At 41.0% G+C, this 13,842-nt stretch overlaps 1 protein-coding gene across 1 annotated transcript in view; it reads right to left on the minus strand.

Annotated features, from left to right (window-relative positions):
- ADCYAP1R1 (ADCYAP receptor type I) overlaps positions 1–13,842 on the minus strand; it is a 93,135-nt gene that overhangs the window by 70,192 nt on the left and 9,101 nt on the right. The window lies entirely within an intron of this gene.

The raw sequence follows: 13,842 nt of genomic DNA on the forward strand, positions 1-13,842 counted from the left end.
TCAGCTGTTAGAATCATACCATTTGAACTTTTCTTTATCCAGAAGAATAATGGGAAAGAAATCAGTGACTCTGGTATATCCTGTGTGAAGACAACTATGAAATAGTTCTACTGACTGGGAGTACGATATTTAATTTTGTTATAGCTTATTCAATTATGATAACAATAGGCTCTGTTTTAAGTAGTTTGCAGGTTAGCAGAGAAGGGGTAGAATTATATTAGCCATTTGGCTGCATGACCAAAAACCTGGAGCAGATTCAACTACTTTCATGTCTTGGGAACAAAGATGAGGCATGTTCTCAAAATGTATACAACAGTCCTTCAGTGTGTTTTAATTAATTGTTTGTGGTCATTATTTCAGTTTGGCTTTGCTCTTGTCACATGGTTTGGGCATATTCTTGCTACACACTCTAATAATTATTTTTCACTCCTAAAGCATTTCATTGTGCATTGACTTCTATTTCCAGTGATTTTTTTTTCACACAGGTCCTGGTTAATCACTCATTTATGGTACCTGCAGCTTCTTCCTCACTCATTAATCAATAATTATTTGAAGCTTGCCTTTTGTTTTGGTTGTGATTTCTAGTTGCTTTGTTTCACTGTGCTTCCTTTGATCTGTTTTTCTGTAAAGGAAATAAACCAATCAATTCTAGCAACTGTGTGAGCATGAAATGTATGGCTTGATTATCAAAAGTGCGAGCTGCTATGGAAAGGCAGTCATTCAGGAAGTCTGAAATGGCTTTTAGGGTAAGCAGAAAGGCGAGGAAAAGGATCAATAAGAAAAGCATGTCCAGGTGCTTGTCCACAAGACTTGAAGGGTGAAAAGGGCACCACCTAACTTCAGACATGTGCCTTACCTGGAAAAGCTGGTTGGGTGGAGTTCCCACAAAAAAAAAAAAAAAAAAAAAAAAAAAAAAAAAAAAAAAAAAAAAGACATAAAATAAAATAGTTTATGTGAATTATGGGGAAAGGGGAAATCCAGGACTGGGAACTGAAATAGGCAGCTAAACTCTTTGAAATTATGGATACAGCTTGAGTGGGACTCATCTTGAATATTAAGACACCTTAATGTAGGTGGTTTAACATGTAACCTGAATGTAAATCTCAGTGTCTATCAACTGTCTTGGGAGACTAGCCAGCTGATTCAGCCAATAAATAAGATGTTTAACATCCAGTGATACAACTGTTCCCCAAGGAGGCCATTTTCCCCTAAATAAGGAGCCCAGTACAGTTCTCTTTACTGAAAGACGCATTGAAAATGCCTGTTGAATTCAGCGGGAGTTGAGGTTGCAGATTGACGGCAGCAGAATTACACCTGGAGAAGAGCGAGAGCTGTTCCTGGTGCTGACCTCAGAACCCTCCCACCACTGGTTGTACATTTACGGCACTTAGTTTGGTTAAAGGTTTAAGAACTGTCAACATCTTTAAAGTGTGATTTCTTACTGATTTTTTTGCAAAACAAGCTAGTGGTAGCTATAAAGATATTATAAGCTGGGTGGTCAGTCTGGATATTTCCATGTCTTGAAGCTCAAAACTACCCATGACAGGACAAGAGATAATGGTTTTAAACTGAAGCAGGGTAGGTTTGGACTAGATATAAGGAAGAAATTCTTTACAGTGAGGGTGGTGAAACACTGGAACGGGTTGCCCAGAGAGGTGGTGGAGGCTCCATCCCTGCAAACATTCAAGGTCAGATTGGACAGGGCTCTGAGCAACCTGATCTTGTTAAAGGTGTCCCTGCTCCTGCAGGGGGGTTGGACTAGATGACATCTTCTAAAGGTCCCTTCCAACCCAAAACATTCTATGATTCTATGACTCTATGACTGTCTCCACTTTCGACATCTCTTCAGTATCTTATAGAAGAAATCAAAATCTGATCCATCATAATTTGCAACAAAAGAAAAGGCATAGCTTGATTTTCCAATGAAGTAGAAATATATAGAAATTTGTGGAAAAAATAGGGCTTAGATATACAGTAGGGACTCAGGGCATTGGTATTTAAGGTGTTACTATACATGTAAGTGACTTTGCACTTCTACTTTTGAAGGTAAGTAAAACTGAATTATCTCATCTTTGCCATGAGGAGTACATACAAACATTTTTCTACCACTCAGCAGAAAGAGTAGTTAATAACTTGTTATAGCACTGTAACTTGCTCGTCTGTCTGAAGATGATTTAACTTACTGTTCTGCAGTTTTATTTTGCTGAGGAAAAATCAATATGCACAATCTGTCAGGAGTCCAAATTATTACACTTATTCCATCCCATGTATTATTGAGTAGGCAGTTTCCTGTAATGAAGTTCTTGGCTTAAGTTTGTAAGGTATATTAAGAAGTAGTGAATGTAGCTCAGAATAAGATGAAACAAGAAATGAAATTGTCAGCTGGGCAATTTTAGTCATTGGCCTATGTGAGAATATCACTGCTTGGAGAAGTCTCATCAGAAAAAAACATTTTACAGTGAAGAACAGGCTACGAAGACTCTCTTGAGTCTTTGGTCTAACAGCACTTGATCCATGACTACAGTGATCCTACAACACATGCTGATACCAAAAGGAGTGATTCTAAATGTACAAAATGTGCTATGACAGAATGTTCCTCCAGAAGCCAATACACTGGTGAAAAAGAAGTGATTCTCAACAGTGTAGGGGAAATCTTCCAATTGAAGTTATTAATGGAAAGCCATTGGAGTTGGTTCTAATCCCTTCTTGTTCCCATCATATTTACTGTTCTCCCACTAGTGGTCTAAGTACAGGCAACCATTCCCATTAACAAAGCAAGCAGTAACTGGCAAATATGCTTACCAGAGCAGGATTCAACAGACCAATTGCCAACATCTACATTTGAATAGCCCTCAAAATTTTTGTAGTAACAGATACAAATCGACAATCCTAGAGAACAATGTCTCTCATCTGAAAGCAGGCACTTGAAATAGGTCTGATGAGTCATTCCCCCAAAAAGCCAACTTTTGCCCATTGAATGTGAAGGCAGCTTTGGGACAATAGCCGAGACAAAAATACCTTTGGCATAGAAATCTCAAGCTCCATGAGAAAAACTCCATGCTGTCTCTCTGCAAAAAAGCTCCTGCTATTGTTCTCAACTTCATATCAAGGTACAGAAGAATAACCAAGGAAGTTCAAACAACGCCGCCTTCATAGCAGGCTCACAGAAATCCCATTATATCCCAGAAAATAAGGTCCAACCAGTTCACTTTCTGCTGTGCCACTGCTAAGCATGTTAAATCTACCTCTAATGAGACACTGAATGAAGGATTGAATAGAAACAGGGCAGAAACAGAAGGACACTGCATGATGCTTGATGACTCTTATTGTCATCTCATGCAAATGATAGACTGCGTGACCACAGTCTCCATGTGTAAGTAAAAGGGAGAGTCTGGTCATGCTTCTCTGCAGCAGGTCCCAGGTTGGAGCACTGTTCCCAGATCACACTTCTCTTGGGAAAGCTTTGTGCATTTCATGACTTCATAGCCCTGTCAACTGATGAAAAAAAAGCAGTGTCACAGACTATGCGAGCTGTTGTGGGGTAGAGTGGGAATCGGCAGGTATATTACAGATCCTTCATCATACCAGGCTGATAAAACATACCCTTAACACAGGCAAGAATCTTACTTTCAGTCTGTATTGGTAGATCCTATTATATTAACTTTCCATACTTTATGAATTCATTAGCAACAGAAACCCAAAACTGAGGAATTGTAGAAAGGAACAATGTTTGCATTTTGTCTTTATTAACTATTAGCATATGTACCAGTATCTTCTACATCCTTCTAGGCTTTTATTAGCTGAAGCAGAGATCATAAATTATTGTTGTACTGTCCTTTCCTTGCCTTTGGGTAATTTGACTAATACAACCAAACTCCGTGGATGTGTGTGTGTACAGTAATCCTGTAGTTTCTCTGCTGAAAACAACCAAACATGTCTCTGTGTTTTTCATAGGCTGATTAACATCCTTCAGCAAACAAACCTTCCTTTATTTTTTTAGAGGACTCTCTTAGGAAACATGACTAGTTCTCAGCCTATCTCTTTCCATCGAGATTCTTAGAATCACAGAATGGTTTGGGTTGAAAAGCACCTTTAAAGGTCATCTAGTCCAAACCCCCTGCAATAAGCAGGAACATCTTCAACTAGATCAGGGTGCTCAAAGCCCCAGCCAACCTGACCTTGAATGTTTCCAGGGACAGGCTATCTACAGTCCTCTGGGCAATCTGTTCCTGTGTTTCACCATAGTGATTCAGTCAGTCCTTTAGGTTCAGACTAAGAAACCTGAATGTATATGTCTGTATACAAACTGGGGTGGGCTTCAGCTACCTCAGTGCATGTCCCTAGGGCCGCTTGAGCTATTACCTCACCTCCTGCTTCTATTTGAATATTGTCACTACAATAAGCCTGTGCCACATCCTCCAGCCCTGCGTGGGTGTCTCAGATACCCAAGGAATCTTGAGGGCACTAGATATCTGTCTCTGTACAATAAACCCCTTTCCTCAGTGTCTCAGCTTCCACAGTAGCCCATGAAGTCAATGCATTTACTGAAGCCCTGAAAATAATTCCAGTGACAAAATGAAGATGTCTGTGGGTAATGACCTGCGCTCAGAAGTCTTCTGTTTTTCATCACTGATTATGTAGGGAGCTTGGGTGACTAACTTAAACTGAACATGGAATTTTTAGGTAGCTACATCAGGTATTTCCACTGAAAGGATTTAAATTATTTTCACAAAGAGAGGGTTTTAGAGCAATTTGAGATGCTTCAGGGGATCAAGTTGCCAGTCCAGATAGACACAGACCTTCTGTAGGCACCATGTTGGAATGTCTTGGTACCTAAGGCACCTAGAGACATCTGCTAATGTGCGCCTGAAGCTGGTCCTAAAAATCTCCAAAGTAGTTCCCTAATTCTCTTGCTTCAGGAACTTACTGGACACTAGAATGCAATTTGCATGCAAAGTCTAGGGTTCGTTTAGGTTTTCCCTGAAATGCAGTCACTGCCAGTGCAGAGAAATTCAAAGTCAGTCAGTGCTGTCTTAATCCATATTCCCCACTAGAAATAAAGATCCCAGAAACCAGTCAACTGTGCCATTGATTCCAACAAGAATTGAATTCACTCGCTTACTGCTTTGTTTTTCCGAGACAAACAATCTAAAGAAGCAATAAAGACTCACTTTAGTCAGAAGATACAACAGACAGCCACAGAATATGCCATGGGAATAGGAACACTAGACCATCTTCACAGAATTACCTTTTAAATGAATATCCAGCTGCCTGACACCCGACTCACTCATTTTTACAGAAATATAACATGTTTTTAGGACCTTTGTGAAAACAGTTTGCATGCAAGGACACGCTTTAATTCAGCATTGAAATGTATCTGCTTCGGCAGAAGACTGCAGCAGCTGCCGGATGGGATACAGCACAAGCACACAGTGTAAGAAAAGGTGCAGAGAGATCTGATGAAAATCATACTGAAATCATAGGTGGTCATTCAGTTATCATTCAGATGAGACGTTAATAGTCTTTTGGGGATTTTTTTTCTGCCACGGTACTATAGACATTAAAAAGCTAAATGATTGTACATTGTCACAGCTTCCATCTGTCCATGACTGCAAATACCAACAGATCACAGCAGCCCAGGAGAGACCATCACTCATTTCATCGCGGAATTTTTACTGCTATTCAAAGTTCATTTTTTAACTGCAGTGACCTGCTATATCACGCTTGCAATTACATGTAATGCTTACAATTGCAGCTTGGGGCAACATGAATTAAAACAATCCCCCTGTCCCACAGGGAAAATCCATTGCAAATGCAGCTACTATGCCTTGCATTTGAAAATGGTCATTTAAAACAAAAAAAAAAAGCAACCCCTCCCCCCAAAAATGAATAAATATTTGGGGCAAACCCTCGCTTCTTGATGGCTTCTGCATATACTGTAAAGAAGCTGCCCCTGTTTACTCGGATTGGTTTTTCATGGTACATCACGTAGGCCATGTAGTGGAAGGTAAGGCTGGGCTTCTTGGTACTATTTAATTCTGGATTAAAAAAGAGAGGTGGTGTAGTTTAATGAGCTAGCTGTCACCATAGAAACAAAGCACTCAAAAGTGGAACTGTGTAAATAATTGATATTTTGTTTCAACAGTTAACAAAAAAACCCAAAAAAACCCCAAAACCCCTGCTATTCTGCTCAATTAAGTGGGATTTTTCTTCTCTTTGGCTGACCTGATATATGGAGTTGGAAAGGCAGTAAGAAATTTTATTTTTAGCTTTTTATTTTTAATTTTAATATTCTTTGTTTTTTAACCTTAATTAAATTTAAGTAGCAATACTTCTGAAGCGCTGTTCTGTCATGAAAGGTCAATACATTTTTATTTTCCAAATTTGTTAATGGTCATTATTTTTTGACCTAAATTCTTAAAAAAATTAACCTGAAGCTGCATTTTTCAATGACTAAACTGCTTGCAGGAAAATACTTTTATTCAGTCCTGCTCCCAGAAAATAATCTTATCCGAGTCAGTATCTTTCCCAGTTGTCCAGACAAATTCCATTCCACCTTTTATTTTCTTTTCACTTATGTTCCTCGGCTATTAAAGAAGACCTTCCTGTCAATTCCGGAGATTACAAAAGTAATAGCTTTGAAAGAAGCAGGCAGGAATTATTTCAATGAATATACTATGGGATGGGAATAGTAGCTCATACACATGCTTTGCAGTTAGTGGTGTTTTTAGAGCTGTAGCCATTAAGTTCCAGTACTTTTCCTTCCCTTCGTTTCCCATCTGAATGGAAGTGCAGCAAATGCTGAGGAGATGGCTAAACTTTGATTTGTTAGCAGGGCTTTCAAAGGAGGCAGTCCTCATTTAAGCCACCAAAATGCTGCTGAATGTGTCGGCAGAACGTGTTCATGCTGTCCAAGGAGATAACAGAAATTTCTGCTCCATTACAGCAATTTTTGCATCTTTTCTCTGAGTCATCTTAACCGACCATTCCCAGGCTGATGATCACCTCACCTAAGTTTTAACTATCTTAGAGAGTCCTTATAGCTTAAGTTGCTCCCCAGCTTCCCTCTTGAGTCAGTAGAGAGAAAAAGGCCATTCCTGAGAACAATTTTTCCCACAAATGTCAAGAACCCATACCAGTTTGAATGGAATAGCTCTAAGGAAAGACTCACAGCTCTTCAGTGGCTGCTTAGGCTTATTTTAGACTAGAAAACTGAGGTGTTAGTTACCAAAATCAAGAGAGGCAAATTCATCCCTGGAGACTAAACAATGAATAAGAACTAGTAGCATTTGAGGTTAAGACTCTTAGGACAGAGACTAAAGTATACAGCTCAGGTACCAGGGATTTCACAGGTGTTTTGTTCCGACAGAGACCTCTACAGGATAGCTGTCTGAAAGGAGCATGGATCCTAGCCCTGGTATCACATGATCCCTATCTTCTATCTTTAAATTCTTGCTTGTTTCTACCATCTCAACATGAGGTTAGTAAAAGACACTTTATGCAGTGTCACATGGATAAATCCATCAGCACAAAAAAGCATCTTTGACCTAAGACAGATGCATTCAGGCAGATCAAAGCCATCCAAGTCAGTATCCTGGCTCAAATAAGAGCCAAGTAGAAAACATTTAGGTGTGGAGACATATTCTTAGCTATACCCTCCCAAATCTAGGAATTCAATAGCTTTTAAAAGCTGAGTGTGAGAAGAACAGACCTAGTCCTATTGTTCTTGTGCACAGCTGCATCAATGAAGGAGACACATGCTCACATACATAGGCACACAATGAAGTAATGTCTTCCCGGTGGTGTCAAGGGAAATAAGAGCAGATAATTAAAAGGTTCGGAAAGAACAGGAGGCTGATGAAACACCCAATAAAAATCTAAAACTAAAAAACCCTGCTCCATCACCATATGAAGATGGAAACATTTTTTCAAAGTCTACTGTGATTTTATCTCTCCTTGCATTACCACCATTACCTTGTAATTACCACCTCCCACCCGCTTGGCACCCTTACCAGCTTCTTCCCTGTTGATTTACAGGGTAACTTGCTGATAGGATTCCTCTTAGCAAAGATCATTGTAGGCATCACATCCCGGCAAATATTTATTTCATTTGAATTTCTTGACTTGCCTGGCAATGCTGCTGCCCTTCAACATTTTTCAGAGGAAGGACAGGAGGAATGGGGCCAGATAACTAGGACTACAAGTTAAAGATTAATTTGACAGTGAGTCATGAACCACGTAATCACCAACGAGTCTTCATCACTTCTATTTCTATTCAAATTCTTGCACTGTGTTCACTATTATCATCCCTTGGCTCATTCCAGATTAGTCCATTTTAGGCACGATAAACATTAAATCAGAGGCCCAAATATGCAGATCACTCAACCATTTGAGAGAGCACCTCATTCAGGGGACAGGTCCAGAATATCAAGCCCCAACAGTGGAAATCAAGACAGGTAACAGGCTGGGAAAAGTCTATCATGCCAATCCACAGATGGAGAAATGTTCTATACTTCATTAGCAGGGCTATTTCCAGCATGGGATTTCTCTCAGTGGCATATTTCCTGGCTGTGATCTTGTGCTCCTATGGACAATATCAGATGCAACTGGTCAGTAGATCCTCGATCAAGCCAGACAAATGTGAAAGGCCCTTGGATTTACCACTAGGGGAGATGCAACTGCAGCAGGAAGCAGAAAACAGCTGGGAGATTCTCTCTGTCAGTGCATGCCTGTGGCAAGTGCAGGCTACTGAACACTTGCCCATCTTTTGAGGTCACCACTCAATCATAGAATCATAGAATCATAGAATGTTTTGGGTTGGAAGGGACCCCTAGAGGTCATCTAGTCCAACCACCCTGCAGGGAGCAGGGACACCGCTAACCAGATCAGGTTGCTCACAGCCCCGTCCAACCTGGCCTGGAATGTTCCCAGGGATGGGGCCTCCACCCCCTCTCTGGGCAACCCCTGCCAGGGTTTCACCCCCCTCATTGTAAAGAATTTCTTCCTTATATCCAGTCTAAACCTACCCTTGTTTAGTTTAAAACCATTACCCCTTGTCCTGTTACAGCTGTCCCTACTAAAAAGATTTTCCCCGTCTTTCCTATAGGCCCCCTTTAGGTACTGAATGGCCGTAATTAGGTCTCCCCACAGCCTTCTTTTCTCCAGGCTGAACACCCCCAACTCTCCCAGCCTGGCCTCATAAGAGAGGTGCTCCAGCCCTTGGATCACTTTAGTAGCCCTCCTCTGGACCCACTCCAACAGGTCCATGTCCTTCTTGTGCTGAGGGCTCCAGAGCTGGACGCAGGGCTCCAGGTGAGGTCTCACCAGAGCAGAGCAGAGGGGCAGAATCCCCTCCCTCGACCTTCTGGTCACGCTTCTGATGCAGCCCAGAGTACAGTTGGCCGACTCTTTTGCATTGGTTGCAAAACTTGCTCACACAAGTATAAGCAGATCTACTACAGTTAAGTATGTGGACGATATGAAGAAGACACCTAAATATCAAAACATCCCATGGTAAAAATCATGGTCCTGATTTTTTTGGGTAATCCAGATGTTTAGCATGGTGTAGTCAGTATAACAGAGCCAAATGTTAAAGGCAGGAGTTTTCTGATAAAATGTAGACATCTGCAGTGTAAATATTCACAGCCGAGATGTTCACCCTTACTTCCATGTATGTCCATAGAGAAAAAAAGGCATCATCTGATCTACTTTGAGAATTAAATGAATTATGTCTCAAGCTCTACTTATTAGATATCCAGAGCCACAAATGAGCAAGGTGACTTGCTCATTTGTAGTGGAGATACATTTGCAGACATCAACATTTGATTAGATGAATCCCATGCTAAGTGTACGTGACCCAGGAAAAAAGTCATTCAGCATCTGAGTAACTCCTGTGCCAATTTTTCCTAGCCTCAGGGTTGGGAACAGGTCAACAGAGTCTGGATGGGAAAAAATGAAAATGAAGAAAGGTGCTCATGGATCAGCAGTGAGCTTTATCAATTCTTGTCAGGCAGGAAATCCCTTGAGGACTGCTGACACCTAGAAGATGGTCCAACAGGAATTAGGTCCAACAGGTCCAACAGTTCTACAACAGAACAGGGACAAAAACTCAAACAAGGGAGATTGGAAATACTGATGTGAGAAATAGCCTGGCTCCACTGTCTGAAGAAGCTGAGTATGAAGTAATCATTCCCCTCCCTCTTTTCTTTTTTGCCTTTGGCTTTCATTATTTCACTTTATCACTTTAATTCTGTCTCCAGAGCAAAGGAGTCAGATTTTGGGTCCTGCTGAGATTTCATTTACTTCAAATTCTCTTTTTCATTCAGGCTGTAGATGATTGTTGAACAGGGGTGGACATACGGGGTCAGCACTTGCTCCTTATTTCTTGTTATATAAAGGCTCCTGAAGAATTTAAAGCAGTTAAGAGGAAGAAGCCATCATAAAACTCATGGAAAAAAACAAACACAAAATCTCAAGGCAATCATTGCTTCTGAAGCATTATACGCATTACCTAGCAGTAGAAGGAGGGAAAACAGTGCTGTGAAGAATAAAACAATAATGAACATAACATCTGGGCATGAGAGGTAGAGGAGGAAAGAAAGGGGCATCATCAGAGCACTGAAAATTTGGGGCTGGAATCTTTCCATAGTACAATGCCAGCCTTGCTTTTCATGACCCGTAGTTGCAATTGCAGCATCGACATCGTGCTTGTGTTGGACCTCACCCAGAGGAGCTCTGGGGAACCATTTAGTTTATGTCTGTGTTCACAGATGCTGAACACAGCAAGGGGGCAAAACAAAGGCAAGAGAGTTGAATTATTGCAAAATGTAGGAACCCATAAGATGTTCTTCCTCTTTTAACTCCAAAGTGCATTGTTTCCATGCAGTACTTTTAGGCAGGAGAAATATCAGTACAGAAGACGAGGTCTCTGAACAGGAGCAGAGAACCTACTATTACCGTTATTATTTTTTGAACCACATGGGCATCTTGGAGTAGGATCTGCAACATTATTGTTCTAGATACTGTAGAAATACAGATCACAAAGATATTTCATGTCCCAGAATCAAGTTTTATATGTGATCATTTGTGTCACATGCAACAGAAGAATGTGGAGCTACCTTGCTTACAGAGGTTACTGTAGTTCAGCTCATTTGGAGGATTTTTTTAAGCCACGGTAACTTGAACACATGCCTGAGCCTCTACAGACTCCCTAAAGACTCAAGATCCTATTTTATACCCTGCAGCCCCTCTGAGGAGAAATAAGTCCTCAGAAAAATTATATATTGAATTGTTCTATGGAAATTTGCATGCAGAAGTAGTCAAAGGGGGGAAGAGGCAGTTTTATGCCTCTTCTTGCTCTTGAGTAAACAGAAGTTTACTCACCAGCCAGGAGGGATTTCCTCCTTCTTTCAGCTGTTTCTGACAAGCAAGGGAGTTATTTCTTATGTTTCTCTTTCTTTGAAGGGAAACAAGTTAATATCGTATTTCTCCACTCCCTGCCATCATTAGTAAGCTTTAGTGCTGCAGATGAATAACAAAACCCAAATGCTGGGCAATTTTCACTTCTCCCAAGTGAAAAATAGGTTGTCTGCAGCAGGTGGAAATTGGGAGGAATCAACACACTGCAAATATGACTGCTTAATTTATGGGCAGTTACTACTTCTTCAGGGACTTTCATAATGAAACTTCTCCAAAAACTGTTTGATAACTCAACCTAAATGGCAGGCTCAGCTGTAGCAAATAGTGCTCCATTCCACTAATAGACATAGGGCAAAAGTGCTTTTGGAGAGAACAGATACTCATGGTTTTTTGCTAAATACTTCAGAGTGTGAATGCACCATGTGTGGAGTATCCCATGTTTGTACACCTCTTGATAGCAGGCAGCAACAGGGTGTCGTTCAAAACAGATTAAGTAGTATCTCAACAACACTGAGCAAACAGTGAGAAGGTGGTAGAGCTCTGCTGATGTTCCATCCTTTAACTATGGTGATAAGGTTTTGTTGGGAATGAGGGGAGCAGGATCCGGCTTGAAATAAGTGTGATGCAATGAAAGGTGAGTCTGGAAGGTCAGGACTCAGAGGGGACAGAGTGGAATAGTATAGTCCCAGAGGTAAACGGAATACATGTAAAACATATCTACAATAATTTTTAAAAGGTAGAGAGAAAGGGCAACAAACAGGATCCATGGAATGAAATGGCAAGAAAGGAACAAGAAATGTGCCAGAATTCTTCACTGGAAAACAAAAGTCTTTGAGGGGATGTGGCTTCTTTACCCAAAGCCACATAAACTGTGGAACTCGTTGCCACAGGATGTGGTGAACAACTAAAAAATGCTCAGTGAGCCTGGGAAAACCTTTACAGTGATTCAATTAAAAAATATTGGGGGAACAGAATAAAGAGCAGCTGGGTTCTGCTGCTGAGGTAGTGCTTGAAATGATTCAGTCCCTGCCTGCCTGAGTGGGTGATATGTTTTAATCGCACTGAGTTGCAGAAGTCTTTCCAACAGCTCTGGAGCTCCTGTATCTCTGAGCTGTGGTCTTTGAATTTGGAGCAGGCTGGGGAGGAGTTCAGTCTGAATAGTCCCCTAACTACCAGGGTTATTCTGGATGGGAGTGATAAAGAACAAACTAGCTGGTGAAATAGTCTCTCTTGACCTGGGAAAATCTATGAATTTTTGAATCCAGATAATAGTCATTGTGTAATCATAAGAAGTAGGGTTCATAGTCAACTTCTGGCATCATTCTGGGGGTAGAGGAGAAGAAATAGGTTTTTTCTCCCTTTTGTCCATGCTTATAGCAATTCTGGACCAGGGAAGAATTGGGAAGCTCTTCTGTAATGCACAAAAAGTGTCTCAAAAATGCTTTCCTGGGGCTGAAATGAACTGCCTGAAGTACGTGCTTTCCTCAGCTCCACCAAACCACACAGTTCATTTGCCCAAAGCTGTAAGCAGAACAAAAATGAGCTTATGTATGCGGTTAATAACAGGACTCTGATGGAAATACTCCTAGCAGCTAAAATGCAGCATGGCTTGCTTCAGAGGATGTTTTGGTAACACAGAGGTCTGCATCTAGCCCTCCCTTTCTTCTGGGCTAAAATATGTGGTGAGGAAAAGGGCAGAGAAATCTCCCCTCTTTTATCACACACACTATGTGTTTTATCTGCTTTTCTCTGAAGTTTTACCAATTCTAGTCACAGTAGAAGCAGTTTGGACAGGACTCAGAAAATAGACCCTGATTTCCAATTAGTTTCTTTGTCATTCTTTGCCCTTTTCTCATTGGTGCTGGCCATAGGCAGCGCCTGCTGCAGTCAGTGGGAAATGAGACAGGATATTAAACATTTAATTTCTTCTTTGCTTGCTGCCTCAGTTTCTTATCTCGGCAACAGCACAAGTATTCTTCATCAAGATTACAGTCATCACAACGTTAATCCTTGTAAAGGTCTTCAGATCATGTGAGAGAGAGGCACAAATTTTACTGAGCTGATGAGGAGGAATGAGCTGTTATGGAACAGACCAGTGATGCACTTAGTCTCATGCCCAGTCCCCAGTAGCTGTTCCCACCCGCACCAGCAGAAGGCATAAACACTATCAAGGCCATTCCAGGCACACTGTTTCTTTTTTATTTCCTTCTTTTTTTTTTTTTTTTTTTTTTTTAGTTTTTGGATTAATTCTGTATATATGTGTTACTGCATCACCTAAAGTAAAGAAGCAAATTTCTGACTTCTGATAATAATCAGCAATTGTCCTGGTACATCCCTGGAGCACTGCACCTGGAGTACTGCATCCAGCTCTGGAGCCCTCAGCACAAGGAGGACATGGACCTGTTGGAGCGGGGCCAGAGGAGG

Source organism: Egretta garzetta, unplaced genomic scaffold, assembly GCF_000687185.1.
Source record: "Egretta garzetta isolate BGI_Z169 unplaced genomic scaffold, ASM68718v1 scaffold117, whole genome shotgun sequence".
NCBI classification, from domain to species: Eukaryota; Metazoa; Chordata; class Aves; order Pelecaniformes; family Ardeidae; genus Egretta; species Egretta garzetta.